Source organism: Aptenodytes forsteri, unplaced genomic scaffold, assembly GCF_000699145.1.
Source record: "Aptenodytes forsteri isolate BGI_AS27 unplaced genomic scaffold, ASM69914v1 Scaffold54, whole genome shotgun sequence".
NCBI classification, from domain to species: domain Eukaryota; kingdom Metazoa; phylum Chordata; class Aves; order Sphenisciformes; family Spheniscidae; genus Aptenodytes; species Aptenodytes forsteri.
In genome coordinates this window covers 210,047-230,130 of record NW_008796044.1, presented here as the reverse complement: position 1 = coordinate 230,130, position 20,084 = coordinate 210,047, and positions in this window count along the sequence as shown.

The following is a 20,084-nucleotide window of genomic DNA, read 5'->3' as shown; positions in this document are numbered from 1 at the left end:
TGAAGTCAGATTTGGATCTGGACTCTATGGATTTGGCTCATTTCTAGGCGTAAGTGAAAATGTGTTTGGTGGTCTGATTCAAGTCTCCAGCAAACAGGTGAGTTGGCTTTGTTCAAAACCACTGTATAATTCTGCATGATTGGCACCTTTCACTTAAAAGAAGCCTGAGCTGCATTAGCCAGCAACGAATTAAATTGGCAAAGGCTTGGGGAGGTTTGTAAAGCAGTTGGCTCTGTTCAAGGCTTAGATTCTCTCATTTTCATGAACCCAAACCCACACTGGAATAGAAAGCAAAAGAATAAACTACCTACCCAGCATCTGATAGCAAGAAGAATGCCATTCTTCTTAAAACAAACAAAAAAAAATCCCTCTTAATGTGATAATCTTACAATAACTCATTATTTCAATGAACAAATGACACCAAGAAAAGAAGTATTCTGGAGTCAGAGGCATGAACTTTTAGCTAGTAGGTCAATGGTAACATATCTTGTTTGAACAAGCCTGACAAAGATCTGCTGAGCAATATCCATTGGGGCCAACAGTGCTTGGCTGTCTGCATTGTGGTGGAGAGATAGACTTAGATAACAGTGTCATTCACTCCTTCGCTGACACCAGCCAAGCATAATGAAGCATGGCCAAAGCCTTCTTCAGCATGATGGCAAGAGTGAAATGCTGAAAAGACCTAAAAATGGTTGATATGGATGAATTAGAATGAAATGGTTGCAGTAACAATGATCTGAGACGGCATGTCCAGTGTTGAAGCCAACACAACCCTGTTCCAACCCCGTTCCTTCCTCTCTAATGGCCTTCACGCTGCATTTTCATGTATACTGCAAAAAATTATGCAAGTACATCCAGCCCACAGCGGTGTCAAGGGATGTCTACACCGCAGACTACAGCATCGTGCTGAGGTATCTGGATCAGCTGTAAATGAGCTAATCGGAGTACCTCTGGCCATGTAACTGCAGCTTCAGAGTTCGCTTTGCCTAACCAGTTTCTATTGTTATTTTTAATACTGATAATAGCATTAGCATTGTAACAGAGTTGAGGTGTCTAAGGCCAGGGACCTGCTGATTTAAACACAGAACACATCTGCCCCCAAAACTTCTGAAGTAAGACCAGACACAGCAAGTGGATATGGAGAGACGAGCAGGCTGAGCACAAAGAAATCAACTGAAGATTTGCACTAGCTTAGTTCTCACAGGAAATCCTTGCTGCTGTTAAATCCAAGTATTAGCTGAAAATGAAGACAAAAGGGAGAACAGAAAATTACATCATTTTTTCTATTTTGAAGGAGAGTTTTGCCTGGCTCTCATCCTAAAACGGAGAATGAAAGTTTCACTGGATGCATCCAGTAAATTCTAATCTTTATTAGAAACTAAGCTATGAAGAGGTGTTTTCTTGTGCATAAAAATCCAGCCTGAATTTTTCAGGAGCAATTGCTATTTTAGCCGTTTCACAAACCTGGCCTAGAGCGTATGACTTTTTGGCAGTAAAAGAGAGATCTACGATATCACTCAGAACACCTTAATCCATTTTCAGAGAAAGGTCAGATCATCAGGTCAGCATCAAATTTCTGGGACTAGACCCTCTTCTAGACTGTGTTCTTCCTGCAAACCCACTAACGACAAAGCTGTGTGAGGCAACAAATCATACTGGCTTTGGCCAATGTTTGTGAGCAGGGTCAGCCCAAGGGAAGGGCAGCCCAGCCCTTGTAAGCTCCATGTTGAAATGGGAAGTGTAGATTCAACCCAAGGAATCTGGTTCACCCACAGGCTAGTAGATATCTTTTAAACCAGTTAAGAACATCACATCCTCAGCCATGAGAAAGAACTAAAAAAAAGGTAACATGGATTTTTTTTTTTTTGCGAGCAAATTGAGAAAATGTAAGACCGCAATCATCATGGTCCAGGACAAGGAGGATGCGATGGCCGAGGATGACTTCCAAGTGTAACTACAGAAGAGAAGTAAAGGGATGCTGTGCGGCACAGCTCAGTGACGATAACAAATTAGTGCAGATTAATGTGCTTCTCAGTTCCTAGGTGTTGGTTTGGCACTATGAATGACCCAAGCAAGAAATCTTAACATGTTATGCATGTGGAATGTAGTCAGAAGCTGAAGGAAGCCACAAAATATAGACTGATACTTCTCTATTTGTAACACTAGCTGATGGCTGTTTCCAGCCCTTCTCTTTCTTCAACGCATCTTAGAAAATAGCTTTTAAATTCATCAGATCTTGGACATACAGCATGGGTAACGTTCCAGCAAGTAGCCGTTTATTTTATAAGGGGATTTAAATATTGTAAAACTGAATAAAAGGCAGGTGTTTGCATTACAGACAAGTGAACCTTGTGTAAGCTCTACAAAGACGTGACTTCCAGATTAAAAGGGCTTTGCACAGTTTGTGCTGCCTCAGTGAAGGAGGTGGATTTTTGGATCAGCTAGTGCAGCGTCTTCCTTTGCATTACGAGGTCCCGGATTCAAACCTCTGCTCTGTTTGCACACCAGGGAAACGCATGCAGTAAGACAGATGGTGGCCATATTTACATCTGCACAATTTTGTTAACTTTGAAATTCGGCTGAATGAGTTCAACCACCAGATTGCCCAAACACGAATAATTGCTATCTAGTGTCTGGAGCTGCCATGCTTTCTGAGAAGCATGGACACTAACCCCATATTGTGCTACTATTCAGATACCCAGCCCAGGCTGCTACCAAGGGATGCTGGGATCAACCAAAGCAGGAGCATAAATACATGTTAAAAATAGATCCACTGATTTTCACACTGGATTTCGGTAGCAAGGAAAGAATTACAGCTACCTCTTGGAAAGCTTCCCCAACGATCAAACCCAAACCTTCCAGCCCGTACAGGATCAGCCTCCTCAAGAAGAGAGATTATATGGAAAACCTTACAACAAGGTTTAAAGGCAATGAAACTCTACCTGTGTCAGTTCACTGACTCCTGATTTACACCAGTAAAAGTGAACAGATAGCCAAGGTAATACCAGTTAATTATTAAATATATAATCAGTGTAACCATGCCCTCTAGAGGACTAAGTTTACCTTCATAGAGTCAAAACCAGCCCTTGGGTCTGAACACTCTTAAAATTTGGGGGAAAGGCATTTTGGATGTTTGTATTTTCCTTCCACATCTGAACATAGACGTGAATCACGATTTCCTCACCGGCATCATACCCTACCGTGGGTTGAACCAACCCCCCAAAATGGCACTGATAGGTGAGTTTTAACTTTTGTACCCACCTGGTGTCTCTGCCAAACAATTAATTCAGCTAATCCCCACCCAGAGACCGAAGGACTGATCTGAGGTCTTATTCTTTACCAAAGGGAAGGTCGCTTCCGTAGACATTTGACTGCTTTGCGAGGCCTGACCCAAATGAACATGTTGAGTATTAAATAAACAGCGTTCATTTTCTTACCTCCTGCTTTCCACATCTTCCTTCCTTTTCTTCTTTCTGCATTCACTGGCAATTTCCCCAACTTTCCTTGGTCAGTGCGGTTTACATTCCCAGTTGGCTTGAGCTGCAAAAATGAGAGTGAAATCAATCTGCGTGCAGTTTGTTTGCCGTGGCTGCGATCGCCCGAGTTAGACGGCATGCTGGTGGCAGGATCAGCTAGCTGTGTTCATGGGTACTCGGTGCAGGCTGTAACAGGGTCCTGAAGGAGCCAATAAATGCTTGTGGAGTTAGGTCTGAAACATTTTTGGCCTGAAACATCCACATTTTGAGATCAGGAACCCACCGCTGTGAGCGTGTGAGCCACACACCACCAGCTGTGCGGGCAGCTACTTTGAAAAACAAAATCTGGAAAGGAACAGGGAAAGGGTCAAAGGTATGAGCTAATGGGAGGCAACAAAAAGGAAATTCTCCCTCATCAGTTCAGTAGGTTTCTGCTCGCCAGGTTGCTCTATGCAGAACTGCAGATATTCCCTTGGAAGTCCTGCAGACCAGCCTAGGGACGCAGGGCTGGAGTGGTGGCCTCCGTTTAGGCTGTTGAGGGACAAGCACACAACAGGGAGGACAGCCACTTGCTTTCTACCAGAGAATATTGTGACACCCTTTCCGTGGCACCTTAGCTTGTGTCTCAAGTTAGACTGCTCCCCAATAGTTTAAGGGACAAACGTAATTAAAGCACAGCTATATTTTAGTAGCTCCATTGAGTAAACCCAAAATAGCTTGGATGTGGCATTTTCAGAGCCTGTACCATTAGCTTTGCTTATCTCATTGAGCCGTTGGGATGTTAGACACCGAATATACTACAGCTGTCAGACGTTGATTTTCAAATCCACTCCATGGATGTTTTATTGTTTTTTTTTTTTTTTTTAAATCCCACATTACCGTATTCATTTTTTTTTCTGACTTTTCTCCCAATACAAGAATATGTGTTTTTTTTTCCTTGGTTATTTCCACTCTGCTGACCTGGTTTCTTGCCTTCCTTTGGAAATGTTTAGGTGTCTCGGCAATGGAGAGGATGAATCAGTGAACATACAGCGGGTCTGGGAAAACCCCGGCAGAGAGGAGTGTGTGGGGAGCAGAGAGGATTGCAGAGCCTTTGGAAACAGCTCGGCAACAAAGGGTGTTATAATTTTACTTTTCTCTCTAAATTTTCATTAGCAGCCAGTATTGCTGCTCCGAGCAGATGCTGCCCTTGCTTTTAGTTCAGGAAGACCTTTGTGCCCAGTTTAGAGAACAAAACTCAAAACATTTTAGCGGCAACTGAAAAATACGTAACATACTGCAAATTTTCCAGCAGTAGGAAGGTCTTGGCATATTGGAAACTGAAGGATGATTTGTTGGGAAGGCGCAGATCTAGCCCTCACAGAGGGCTAAGCACAGAGGCACTTACTTAGGTTTTAGTTCATTCTCAGAAACACCAACTGCCTCATCTTGGGAAGATGTCTCCACGGTTCAATGCTTGGTCACAGCCTACTGGAGATACGGCCATTTGCTTTATCAGCAACAAACACACCTGAGAAACAGGCAGAGATTTGTAGATAGTTCATTAACAGAAAAAATAGGCCACCTTTGTCAAGTAAATTATATGATATAAAGGACACTGAAAATTTGACACATAAATATTGAATAAATGCAGAACAATGTAACATGATGATCTAATTATTGAATTTTTAATTAAAATCGAGATATGATCTTTAGACACTCTCCCTACCAAAGGTCGGGAGCAATATTCTAATGTATTTGTTGTTCTTATTTTTAAAGAGCCTTCCAGAGAAAAGAGTGAATGAACTGTAATTTAGGCGAAAAACGTTCCCCCAGCATTAAACGTCCTGTACCTTGGCCCTGGGGCAGGGATGCACATCATTTTAAGCATTTTGAGTCATCCCACTGATTTCAGCCAGATTAGTCATATGCTCAGTCTAAAGCACAGCGCTAAGTACCATGTGCGATCAGACTTTTTATTTCAAAAAAGAATAGATGGTTCATGCTCAGATTTACAGAAGCTCCCTCCATTAAACCAATGACATGTGCCTGTACCCTGAACATTTGAAAAGTGCTTTATAAAAATGCATGTAGACTTACTGCAAACAAATACTTCTTTGCCTAGAATCAGTTGAATCTGGATCAAATGAATGGGTGTGTTGAAATGAAGACTGAAAAACAAGAGTGAGTTGCGTAAACTGATAATACTACTATTAGGGTTGAGTAACATGCTAGACCTTTTTCTGAAAGTGGTAAATATTTTTCGAATTCTGAATGTTTGCTACAGCTACAGTGACTGACATTCTGGTTTACAGCATGTCTAAATCACATCATAAATGAAATTTAAAGGTAGTTAACAAAATAACCTTTATGTCAAATGGGTGAAATGTGGGTTCACCATTTGAAAATGTCATTCTTTGGTTTTGTAGTGTCCCTTAAAGGCTAATCTAAAAGAAAATTAAATTAATCTCATGCTCACCACCTTTAAACTGCAGAAGCGAAAACCTTTCAGGACTTGCCAATTACTAAGGGAACTTCATAGCTGGATTATTCCCAAATTGCACACCCTTTATTTTAACCACTAAAGGCAAACACATGGTTTTGATGGGTCGTAAAAGAACAGGTTGCTTTTTCAGTACTGAAAGAAGCTGTAATTACTTCCCTTGTTCAGTGACTTCCTGATTTACTTAGGTTGTTATGGGTGATACTATTCTGCTAAGGTAATTGGAGCTGCCGGAGTGAAGCTGATGACCTGAGGGAATGACCAACGGCTTTTCAGTCTAGGTGACTTGCACCTAATGAGTAGAGTCGTGCTTCCCAGGAAAAGAGGACACTATAACTGCCTTAAGTGCTTGGCATGTGTACTTTAAAGGCTTATGTTTCCCAGTCCAAGCAAATTATGTCTCTGTATGATATTCAGAAACCAAACTAAGTCAGTTCCAGATACAGATAAAATAAAGGTATTTTCCACAGACAGAAATATGAGAAATGGATCCCGCCAGGAAGGTGAGCTTCAGATATTTCTCTAGACAACCAAATGCCAACATACTAACACAAGGAGGTAACCAACAGTTCCTGAAATCAGTTCTTGTCTGTAACATAATATATAATAAAACATGGTTGCAATGAGTGGCAATGGGTTATTCTAGTATGAATTAAACTACTTAACTCAAGAGTTAGAAACGAGACCACATAAGTTTTCAAAGGCTAACACAGACTTAGGGAGGGCATCGTCCCTGAGCCATCCTTGGGAGAAGAGAGAGAAAGCTGCACGCAGTTAGACTCTCGAGGGGACTGGCCACCCCCTCAACAGAGGTCCCTTCCTTCCCCCAGCAGATGAGACAGGCAGCCATCCAACATCTTAGCAGTGCTCCCCAGAAAAGGCTTTTTTCTCAGCTGGCAAAGGGAGTGTCTAGATTCAGCTATAACTGTTGCTTGGTTTGGTTTTTTGCACGTTTTTTCAGGTATGAGTTATATTACCTTTTTGTTCAGAAGGACAAACTTTGACTTGCTGCATGTTGTCTGAAGTTGAGATACATGATTTAAACCTGTGGTTCCTGATTCAAAGTGTCCTAGATCTCACGTGTTCTGAAACTAGTGCTGGCTTGGCTTATTGTGCAATAGGCTAGTTGCTCCAAGTAAACTGATGGGAATAGGTTAAACCAGCCAACTCTGAGGATAAAAGTCCTGTATCATGAATCATACAGAGCTTTTCCCTTCATGTCCCCTGTATAGTCTGGTGGATCCATCCAGGTATGAAATCTTGCAAGGGGTGTGGGTACATAGAGAAGTTACAGTGAGATAAACACCATTTACACCATTGTGTAAATTCAATTTACAGCACCTTATAGCTGTCTGTTACTCTAAGAACAAAAGCTCATGTACTTTTACTCCAGGGGAAAAGCAAGCATGGGCAAAGACTGAGGAGTAGCTGAGAGGCTGATGGTTAACACCTAAATTAATCTCACAGTAACTCAACCATGTCCACAGATTCATAGTCTCTGCTAGAAGGTAACACATGAAGATGTGAGTGTGCAAAGACAGCCCAAAACCTAGGTCTCTAAGACGTTCAGCATCTATGGACTGATGTTAAAACGCTGACCAAGAAAGAGTTCTGCTATGGTACCTCTTCAGAGTGGCCAGAATATGCTAACACTTAAACTACTCAAACCTTACAGCATCTTAATTTCAGAAGTTATTTCAAGAGACATCTTGCCTCTTAATGCAAGAGACTGCAGACAAGTACATTTACAGCTAAGATTCTTCAACACCTGCAGGCACCAATAGAAAGTCTCACATACGGTATCCAGATGTCCTGCACGGCTGGAAAAGGCATAGAGAGCACAGCATCCTCCAGAAGTTGCCATGGAGGGCGCTCCTTAGAGAGGCAGGTGGCCAGTTAATTGTTGCAAAGGCTCACTCCCCCGTCTTTTCCTTTCCAAAGTTCAACTGAAAACCCATTCAAAGTATTAGAAAACCTGGCCATTTCCTTAAGGTATCCTAACAGTTTAGGCCTTCTTTGTGAAACACAACCAAATTACATTTCCAGTGGCTGGTATACAGATTGGATGCCAGAATAGCATTATGTAGCATTTTACTTGAACCCCAGATTAAAATTAGCGATTGAGGAGAGGCTTCACAATGTAGGGAGCTCCAGGAGCCTTTGTTAAGCTGATCAACTGAATAACATCACCATCAAGGACTTAAAGATGATCTGAAGAACAAATTATTTTAATTCATTATGGATTCTGAAATAGCAGAAACAGAACTACTGCTGATGATACTGAAATAACATTTACGGAAGGCGGGAGTTAAAGCTAGAAACCTGAGCCTGAGCTTGGGAGGGCACACGTGCCTCCGAACACACGCAGTAGAATGACTGGGGAAATCTAGAAAAGTGATAATGCAGCGACAGATAATAAATTATAGCTTGCAATGCTGTGTGTCAGGGAAACAAATCCTATCTATTAATTGGACCAGATAAGATTTCTTTCCTGTGTGAAGTAAAAAGGCACGTCCGGATACCCCGTTCCACCCGGGACTGTCAGCACCGCCAGGGCCAACACCATACCCGAACTACAGCATGTGCGGGCAAGTGGAGGTGAGTCCGTGAGCTAAGGTGCCACCCACATTCTCTAGTTTTTTAAAAGCAGTGATCTCCACCATCCTACGTTGATCAAACTCCCATCAAAGCTCCCGGCCTGGCCGAGGGCTGGGGAAGCAGATCTGTCCCGGTCGCCAGGATGGACTATGGGACACCAGAGCTGTGTGTCAGCATTCTGCTGTCATTTCACCTGAAAACACCCCCACTTCCCCCCTTCCCAAGTGGAACAGCCTTATAAAACAGCAATGTCCAAACAGAATCTGGTGAGGTCTGAAACATCAGCCACACGTGGGTGAGTATTTAGTGACCTTGAAGGATAAGTGGGGCATTTTTGGATTATCTCATCCGGTTGCTGTAGAATTAACAGCGGAACTTATCAGCTCACGTGGTCAGCTGTGTCAAGTTACTGGAAAATCACACTAGGTAAGCAGTTACCTGGGATCTTTGTGGCCTTCAAGGAGACAACCATCGCCAGCCAGGCCAGCTGGGACTCATGCTGTGCCCAGAAGAGGCATGGCACTGGCCAGGAATGACGCAGCCTGAGCCCTCCAGGACACACACGGGTTTGCCACGGGGTCCTCCTCCCTTTTACAAACCTCCCCAAAGGAAAAAGCACTGATCGGCAGCATCCCTGGGGGAGTTCCCGAGTGAGGGAACAGATGCTCTCTTCTTCTCTGCCCACCTCCCCTCCAAAACGATCTGACATGCCCAGAAAGCAGAGTACGGGAGATGATGATTAATGGCCTTGTTTACTCTTTTCTGATATGTTATAACAGGCAAGGAGATAACATTTGTTGAAATACAGATCTGTCATAAAAATAAGCAACCAAAAATACAAGTAAAACAAAACAGCCTTCGTGTCTTAACTTTCCAGATGTAAGTTTCTGAGTTCCCACTTGGGTTGTTATTATTATTATTACTACTATTACTACAATAATAGGATTCCCAGTCATGGAGCAGAACCAGCACACGTATAGAAATGTAAGACTGGAGACAAGAGGTGAGTGCAGCCAGCCAGGGGAGCCGACGTTGCCTCGCCTGCTTTTTCCAACGTGCTGAGCGCTCGTAACCACCACGTCCACTGGGGAGCCTCAGCAAGGCAGGCACGCTGGGTGAGAGACCTCGCCTAACAGAAGGGACTCCAAATCCTTTTATAGTCACAGATTATGAAAGTATCAGCCAGAGTTGTTAGAAAGGAGGAGGAGGTTCAGGAGCAGCCTCAAACCTCTAAGAAATGGGCCACCCCTCTATTGCTTTACCTTCAAACATGGGTTTAAGCCGCAAGATTTGGAACCAGGCTCAGGTGGTTCGGGGCTCAACTCTCCCCCAAACCCTGGGTCAGTTTGGATTTAGGGATTTGGCCTCTGTTTGCCAATGAGAGAAGGGCTAGCTGCAGACTTTGGATCTAAATTCAACCCTTCCCAAACTTACGCGGGAACGCTCCGACCCATCTCTATTTGTCTTGGGTAGGGGAGTCGCTGTGATGCTATCTGCAGTGGAACTTTCCGTTAGCAACAACACGAGAGACAAAGAGCTCATGCTCTGACCTTTATAAAACTATTCCTTAACAAAATTTACCCAAGTAAAGAATCCACAATCCTCTTTGGTTTTACTCATTTAATTGATACGGACATAAAATATTTTGCGTTGTTTTAATAATAGTTTGGTTTTCTGCTATTTAAAAAAAAGTTCATTTCTCCGAACATATTTTTAGCAAAAATATTTTGCTTGAACTTTTTTCCTCTGCCTTCAAAGGCTGCTGCACAGTTCTGGGGTGCTAAATACTAAACTCACATTCTACCACTCCATCTCCTCCCATTTGGATGGTAATCACAGGATCTTGATGCCAAACTCTGGAAGATATTTTTTCCAGCAGCAGCATCTGGCTTCTTGGCAGACCCTGCGAGCAGTTGTGTTGGCAGCGGTGGGAGCTGCTTGAGTCTGTCATGTGTTTAGGCTGCTGCAGAGCTGTCTGAACCGCCTTGTTGCCTTAGACAGTATGTTCTCTTGACTTCCATTTAATTTTGATAAATTTGTACTTTCTGTTGTCCGCCTGGTAACGAAACTCTGTCGATCCTGAAAGGATCTATATATAGTTTCTCTAATCAAGAATAATAACGGATGTTTGTGGAGCGCTTTTCAGCCCACCAGACCCCAGCTCCTGCTCGGCAGACGAAAACTGCTCCGTGACCTCTGCAGAGGGATCGTTTTGCACGCCGCTGAACTGCAGCCACCTCTAGAAGGGATCGCGGGAGCCATCGAACTCGCAGGAGACCCTCGAGGTCCAGGCACTCTCCCCACTGTCCTGCCACATGCCAGGAACACTCTGACTAATGCTTGTCACGGGAAGACCAAGACTCCAGCCTGCAAACTGACTCACACAGCTCGTTAGAGAAGCCCCTTTTTGCCTCCTGAGTACCTTAAATTTTGTATTCTGGTGAAGGCACACCAGGAGGGACCTGCCACTCCTGCTTTACAGACTGGCAGTGGAATAACTTTGAACTTGACTTCCTTTCAGGCTAAATGAAGACAGAAGTAAAGAATGGATTTATTTCCTACAATGCAAATACTTAAACATAATTCCTGGTTCTGGAGAAAGATGCATATGAAAAAAGAAAACTCTGCTTAGCTATATATTCCCTTGTTAAGCTTGAATTTCTCTCTCAATTTCATCCACTGAAAAACCCACCAGGGTGCTCGTACAGCTCTCTGGGCTGTGATTCAGTTTAAGACTTTGCCCTCCTGTTCCCATTGCTGGAAATCACTGTTTTAGGAGACGTATTTCGTTAGATATGCACTTTTCTTCCCAAGGCTCAAAATGTCCCTGAGGCTTAAAATCACTTTGATTCAAAAGATCAGTATTTCACTGAGGTAACACATTTTAACACTTATTCCAGATTACCAGCCGTCCTTGCTTAGCTCTAGGAACACAGATGTCTCTCTGTATGGCCAGGTAAGATCCTCTCATGGCCAGAGCAGAAACAGAACCTGCTAACACCTTTCTAGCAAGGAGAAGGTCGCTCCAGACTGGAAGGGTGGGGCTCTGTTTTACCTAAACATATGAAAATAATAATCATCCGTGCAGTTTATTACGCCAGGTCTTGGACAAGACTATAGAAGGATCTGGTGAGTCCTGTTCTCAGAGGACCTAGTGTGTCTGGGTTGATGACCCCAGACTTCAGCTCTGAGGAGTAACAACGCTCCGTGACACTAACTGTAGGCTGTTAGGACAGGCCATGCAGAGTGCTGCATGCTGTTGAAATGCAACTGGAAGTTGTCATTTAGACATTTTTCCTTAATGTTATTATTTGTCCAAGATCTCTAATTAAGTACCTGAAATCTTTAGAAAAGTACTCTTTAATGCATCTAAGAAATTTGGTTTTAAGTTGAAAGCAGCACTTCTGAGAGCTGGGGGTCCCCGGAAAATTCTCCCCTTAAAGGACTGTGTTAGAGCGGCCACTGTACAGTCTTCAGTTACACCTATCAGACTTGCAGCTTCTCCTACAGCTGTCTTGAGGAGTAAGGGCCAGAATCACCAAACGTCCAAGCATACCCAAAACCCTCTTCCCTGCGTTTCCCCCTACAGCATCCTTGGGAGGTACAAACAGGAGACATGTAAAATGGCAGCATACTCGATTTAGCTTTCACAGGGTATCTGTGGCAGCAAAAAGAAACACAACAGGTCCTCTGATGCTTCAGTGAGGGTCTTCATCACTGAGCCATCCCTTCTGTACACCTGCAGCACACACAGCACCCATCTGCCGAGGGTTTCTCTCTCCCTCCTGCTCCCATTGCAAGGTTGGATGAGCTTCTTCCCAACAAAACGCTTCTGCAAGTACCACGGTGACCACACGGGCATCTGCTGGAGAAAATACTGAATAAAGATGAGTGAGCATTTCAAGATTTCATAGCCTTAAAAAATTTGAAATAAAGATCCTTTCAGGAACTTGCTGCAAGCAGCACAAAGATGGATCCTACTGTGCATGGGGACACTGAGCCACAGCCGCTCTCGAACCACAGAATCACAGACAACAGAGATGAAAACCAACTTCTGTAAATCAAGTAGCCTGTTCTCCTGTGCTGCTATAAAACTGATCCATACAGGAATTAAGCTGAGGCCTAGTTGTACGCAGGATTATTACTGCAAGTCATTGTGGGTATCCCAAAGATTTATTTTTGTAACAGGATTTAGCTACACTGGACATAGCTCTCAGTTGCTGGAACCGATGACTTGCCAGATCGTGCAATGTTTTTGTTTTGATTACATGTGTAAGCCACCCTACAAACCTGCCGCCATCAGGGGGATGGTGAGGGGACAGCACTGCAAGTCAGAGGCTCAAACCACCCTGTATCCCCGTGTGAAGTGGGCACGTGGGGACCCATGAGCTGTTTGCTGTTCCAGCAACAGGCCCTACAGATTCAACGGCATCTGCAAAGAGTGGTCACTTGGGTGCTTGAAGGGAAAGGGACTCTCTTCCCTCAATTCCCTGCCGAAAGGATGTAGCAGCCTCTAAGTAACCATCCCTCTCTGTCCGGGATCCAACCGTGTAGTCACTTGCCCTCTCCTGGGCTGTCTCTCCTGCCCGCGCTTCCCTGGCAGACCAGGGCCAGGCGGGAGGAGAGCTGTGTGTACAGATCTCCTCTCTGAGGTGTATCTGCAAGTCCTTCGATGTTAAGGTCAACTGAGAAGCTGAAATTAAGCGGTCAGAGCTGTGAGAGCACTGTCTGGTCAAGGATCATATCAGGAGGATCTCTGGCTTCGTGCTCCTCAGGAGAAATACTGTGGCCCAGCATGTGATGAGAGTATCTATCCCCAAAATTTTCTACAAAATCTAAATAAAATCATGCTACTCTAACCCCAAAGCTGATTTCTATACAGAGACATTTGAAAAGCTACTTGTGGTTTGACAGAGTGTTTAAGAAGAAAACAAAACAAAAGTTTGGAAACGACTTGCACTATTTATTTATTAAGTCTGAATTGGGAACTAATTTTGTTTCCCCTGCGTTTATATTCCCTTCTGCAGCTTTGGCATGGTTGAGGGATGTGTGTGACTATCTCCAAAAGATCACAATCATATAAAATTTAGGAATGAGTTTGTTCTTGTTTATTTACCAGTTCAATTCACCATCCCTAATTTCTTAGCACTTGCTGAGATATGACTATATCCAACCTTATAAATCTGGACGTTTCAGAAGTGTGTCTGAACGAGAACCCTGACTCAGATTTACTTCCAGGCAGTTTTGCTGACATACAGATTCAGAGAGACCTGATCGGGTTTCAAACTTTTTCAGTTCTTTTTCTAAGATCAACATACATGCCAGAAGTTTTGTGATTCACTCATCACTAATAAACAATCATTTTACTATTGCAAAACCTCATTCGACTGTTATTTCCAATCCGTATCAGAAACGCTGCTTTAATAAACTCAATTCATGCATTTTGTCTGAATTCACAGGAGTTACCCCAGGGGTGATTTTGGATCAATGTATTTAATTTGTTTTGTGGGATGGAGGAACATTCCTTCCTCATATATGCGGTTTATTTGTGTCTATGCATTTTGCAAAGGAGAACATAAGTCATTTAAGGAGCCAGCTTAGGAAATGTAAGGAACCACTTTAGGAAATTAGGGAGATGGATTATTTGGAGGGGCTCCTTTAAGCCCCAACAGAAGCTATTTTGTTGAAAACCTTATGAAGAACTAGCCCATGCAGCATCTCGATGTATTCCCAGAAATTCCAGAAATGTTTAATCAGATATTTAGAATTTCCAGTATTAACCAGAAGTGCTGCCAGTGGAAAGTTGGACTTCTAGCACAAGACTTTTGTCTTATTAAGGCAGGTTTGCTTGTTGTTAAAAGGTGTTACTTCCCGGAATTTTATTATGGAAGGGATGGAGAAGTAATGTGTCATGGCAGTTGCAGATTTTATAGAGAGCCAGTAGTTATAAACAAATCCCAAGACGTACAGTTTGTTTTTACTTAACAGCAGCAAAGTGCAGAGATAAGGTTCTAAAAGGAACTCAAGGGATGCATGTCATTCCCACTGAGTCTGGACATTACTGATACATGCCTCTCCAAACGTCTTTTGGAAATCCCAGTTTAAATCTCAGCATTTGAAATGCCTTCAGTGAAGCAACTGGGTCCAGTCTGATAAATTTGCTAAGAGCTATAAAGGGCTGAATGCTTTCAACTGCCTTTTTTTCATTTGGGAGTGAAGCAAGGTCAACTCTTCCCAAGAGCTGCTTAACCACTCACAGGATTAGGTGTTTAGACAAGAAACGGCTTTTGCAATATGGGTCTGGCCTGGACAGGAGGAGAGGAAAGAACCCAAGTGAAATCTTCACTCCACTGACATTAATCAATAACCTCCTGTGCCTTCAACAGGACCAAGGTTTTGTGCAAATATCTACGTATTTCATAACCTCAGAAACTGCCCGAGTTCCTTTCACGCAGTTGACACAGATTCAAGGTTGAAGTTTTCTTACTTAGCCGGGCAGTTTCACTCCTTCCCACTCAGTCAGTTCTTCGGGTCACCATATATTCCTTGCAAATTGAGGGGAAAGTCTTTCTGGATACTTCTAAGAATCTCATCAACTTTTTAAGTGGGCCTGAATTGTTCTGGCAATGCAGCTTTCCATATGTATGTTCAGAAAAGGCTCAGAGCAATATATCAAGCACAAATATAGGACAGGCAGGCATTTACTACCTATAAATACAAGCAACGTATCAGATCTCTCTCTCTCCTATCTGTACTGTAATCAGGTGGTATTATAGCTTTGCTATGAAGATTTACTGAGATATAAAATAGATCATGACTGAGGGATGAGACACAAAGCCAAAAGGATGATGGAAAACACAAAGGGCACAAGCAGATGAGCAGAGCCCTTTGGAAATGTAATCACCATCATCACACACATTTTTTATATTGCGCTTTTCATTTGATGATCCCTGAGTGCATTAGATCCTCTCGTGGTATAAATCAACACGGCTTCATGGAACTCATACTGGCTCAGCTCAGAGACTTGACCCATGTCATTTTTCTCTTCTCCACCAGTCCTCGGTTTTGGCTCTGTCCTACCTCCAAAGACAGAAGTATCCAAGACTGTCACCACAGCTGAAAACATTTCTCTAGCTGAACATCTACCCAAAGCCCTGGCATGGCCATGCCCATCACAACGGCAGAGCAGAGGGCAGCTGTGATTCCCCTCCGGAGCCTCTTCCAGCTGCAATGTCAGCCCCCACCAGTGGCCCCGAGCAGGCACCTGTGACAGCCAGCCCTGCTTGACCTGCAAAGTGACTGCAGCTACGGCTCAGAAAGAGCAAAAGTAGGCAGAGACAAGTGCTTTTTAGATATTCACAAACATCCCAAGGCTACCCTTGGTTAGCAGGAATATTTTCAGGCAGCAAAGCTTGGGTGAGAGCGTCCCAGGAGGCAAGGTGTGAAGGCAGGCAGTACCTGTCTCACAGGCTGGGGTGTGCATCCAGTGCATGATGAGCTTGGAGCATCATCCCAGGAGTTTTGCAGAAAACAGTGAACTCCCCTGCATAGCACTGGTAGTTTGCTTCAGCCAGACAGTATGAAAACAGAGAGCCTACATTAAAGTCTCTGGTCACTGGGAGAGACCTGTGATTGTATAGCAGTCAATTAACAAGGGTTTTGATGTCTCCTGCCTGCGACTTTCATGCTGTCATGAGATATGAGGCAAAAGATACCTCTTGAAGGCCAAGCCGAAACTCTACATTCCCACCCACCTCACGCTACTTTCCCTCCCCAGTCTGCGCTGCCTGTCCTGGAGCCCTTGGAAATCAAGAGATCCTACCAGAATTAGTTCAAATAGATTACTCAAGTAGTTTCCACAGAGGGTAATGAGGAAGTTCAGAGGCACGCTGTTATCTTTTCATTAAATAAAAGTGTCTTTTATCTGCAATATTATAGGCTACGGACAACTCAGCTGAGATTTCTTTAGGTATGAATCTAACCCTTTTGTAAGCAAAGTTTATCCAGTGTGAACCATCTGCCAACCAAAGTTTGCATCATTGAACGAAGAGAGATCAACAGCCCCAGCACCAGAACAGCAAGACACAGATTTTTCAGATAAAGAACAAAAAAGCCTTACAGAATGTTTCTGTGTTTTACTAACTAAAGCTTCCATTGCTGATGGCTGAGAATCTTGTTAAGGGTTAGATAGGAGCAGTTGGCTTACAATACCTGCAAATTATTCTTTGATAAAGTGGTGTGGTTTAGACCTCCTGATACCCCGTTGTTAGCAATTACTTCTTCCTATTTTTGCAGCACCTATTGCTGTGCATAGTCCATTTATTCAGAAAGGTGCCTATAACTTGCTGCTTGTCTGCAAAGACTGTGCAGGAAGGTACAGAGCTATTTTGCTGAATTATCTCAGCTAAACCCTTAGGTGTCCATGGTCCCAAATTACAGACATGAAAAGCTGTGCGATAAAAGGTGTCAGGGACAGGGACAGGATGCCTGCTCAGTATCTGGAGGGGCAATTTTCTCTTCTTTGTTTTGAAAAGAAGAATGTTTGGACAATATATAACAAAGCATAACTGAAAGAGATCTGGCCTCTTGAAAGCCAACGTGGCTGCTCATCTGGGCAAGAGCCCTGGGACAGGCTTTCAGTTTGCTCAACCTCCTCTCCTGCATGCCATTCACTTTTGGCCATGCTCAGACACCAGATCGAAGCAAACAGCTCTGCAGCATGGGGCCACGGTGACAAACATGCATCAAAAGGTAACATGGCACTGAAGCAGAGAAGGCTCTCACTCCCTGGAGGTGAAAGATCTGCAGCTTTTGCAGAAGGACATGGACATACATGCAGAAATTAAGACTTCTTTTTTAAAAATAATTTAGTTGAAAGCAGGAAAAAATATTCTCGCAGTAACCTGTTCGTAGGCACTGGCTAATTTAGCATTAAATCACATACTCTCCCTGGCACTGGTGCAGAGGAAGGTATTTCCTGAACAGCTCGTTTCAAGTTTCATTCATAGGTACTGTCTAAAATTAGATCCACCACTTTCATTCAGGTCCAAATCCTTTGCCTAGTGTAACATTTTTTAGAAACAGAAACTCATTTAAATGTGCTCCATCATCTGCACTATTCCCCCGAGTTGGCTGAGGGCTGCAAGTCCCACCAAGTGAAGCATGAGAGCTAGGCTGGCAGCAGAGGCTCATAAACCTGTGGCTAAATGCAAAGTACCTGTTTTTATGGGTGATCGCAAACTCAAAAAAGAAACAAACGCTCCCTTTGACTCTGGACAAAGCACATCCTGTGCCACAGAGATAAACAAATGTTCGGTGGCCAAAGTCTCGCCTGTGAGCCAGGCTCTGACGGTGGAGCCCTGAAACGTGGCCAGAGGATGCTCTTGCCTTGACAACATGGAGCTGTGAGCTTCAGGAAGCATTGAACTACACGTCCCAAAATGTCTTACTGCAGATGATCTGGTTTGCTGGTTGAAGCAAACAGCAAAATCCCTTAGAGGGAAGGGCCTCACCGACAAACTGTACAGCGGCTTGGATTTATTTTGCCCCCAGTTCATTAACTTAATCCATGGCCTTCAAGCTTGCAGCTGATTTTAGTTTCAGAGTCTATCACACGGGTGTGAGCGACAACGTCCTCCTCTTTCTGCGCTAAGGCAGGCCGATGTGGGTAACCCTGACGGCTGCGGGCAGCCTTGTGTGAACCGGAGACCTCAGCACAACCTCCGGACGCAGGTTTCCCCATCCCAGGCGGTATCTTCCCGCCTGCCACGCCACGGAAAGGAGGAGCTAAAACCTGGCTCCTTCAAAGCTATTTTGGTGCTCCCAGAGAGTTAAGCCCCCAAGCCCCTTTGATGCCAGGGCTTTAACGGCTCCTGCCGTCATCACCCCAGTGTGAGTGTGGGACAGTGAAATCCAGCCACCGAAGGTGGGTGATACAGCATGCCTATCGCCCGGAATCGCAGTAACACCACCAATAATGCTAAAAAATAACACCAGGGTGTTTCAACCCCCTGCCCAGGACAGCTGTGCATCCCCTGATGCACGCAGCCGACGTTCGCTGAGGGAGAAACACGCCCCAAGGCCCAGACACCGCTGAAGGCCCCGATGGCCGCAGGGAGCACGAGGCACAAACTGCTGGCAAGCGAACAGCAAACAGACGTTTTTTGGCAAAATGCAAGCTACCTATTTTTAGCACTTGTTAATTGTTTTAAAATCCATCTGGCAACAGCTGCTAAATAATTTAGCATTTTGACCCATACGTCTGAAGCAATAAGTAACATAATCCCTTGCAATGGCTGACTCGGAGAGGTATGGCGGTGGGAAGCACAAGCATTTCAGTGAGCATGTCACAGCCACCCCAAGCTCCCTGAGGGGTGGAGACCGCACCGAGGGAAAGGTCCTCCCGGATGCCCAGAGCTGGATTCCCCTCACCTGACCCTTGTCACCTAAGAGCGAGGCAATTAGTCAAGCCAGCTGGTGAGGCTCTTCCACAGGACATGGCAAGAGAGGTGCCTCCAAGTGGAGGGTTCATCCTACCTACTGTGAACACCTCCGAGGATGGGACACTTGATGTGGATACACTTGCTTCATGGATAAAAGAGGGAGCCAAAATTATTAGTGCAGATCAGAAGCTTAAATTTTAGCTGGTCAAAGTCATTTGAGGTTTCTGACCCGAACATTAGGTCAAAGCCCTCGATATCAGCCCCAAAGCACGCTCGAGTGGAACGTTCCTGGGGAAATCCCAGAGCCAGAACGGACGGAGCACACAAGGATAAGACGTAAGGCACTATTCCTGTTTATACACTCGAGATTCATATTCCAAACCACGGACTTGGGAAAGGTGCAGCCCACGGCGTGGCTCTCCTCGGGAGCCTCGCCATGCGTCACACCAGGACTCCTGCCCTGGCTTTGTGTGTGTATTCATGCACCAATTGGACACAGTCAAGTGTCTGCTTTTTGGGGAATGTGTTTCTCTCGCATTTAACTTCAGATCTGAAAAGCATTCACCTCCCTCCTCCCTTCCTTCTGGAGGCTCATGAATCACAGAGCCGCCAGACAAATGAGTCACCCAGCCAGTTTTTGGTCAAGCATGCCAGTCTGGGAGGCTCTTCTGTGATCAAATGTGATCGGGGCTGGCTTTGTCGGTGACTGGCCATGTGTTGAGTTGTGTAAACCTCTCCTAGGGGTCATCCCCACTCTCTTTGTGAGTTGTCTCCGTCAGGTTGTAATTGCTCTTTTGTCAGGAAAACTTGTGAACGTATTAAGGGAGGGAGGCAGGGGAGAGGGTGGGGGGTTTCTTAGGAAGGAGAGCTTCAGAGGGCTTCCCAGGACGGCGGCGGCAGCCGGAGGAATTGTTCTCCAAAGTCTCAGTTCATTGAGCTTGAACTTCCAAGCAAACCCGGCCCATCCCTTGTGCCTGTGAACCGACCCGGAGGACTCGGCTCACGAATCCTGTGAGGGTCCCACCCGGCCCTGTCAAAGGCTTTCTCCAGTCCCCAGCAGCTCCCTGGCGAGCGGCAAGCACTGCA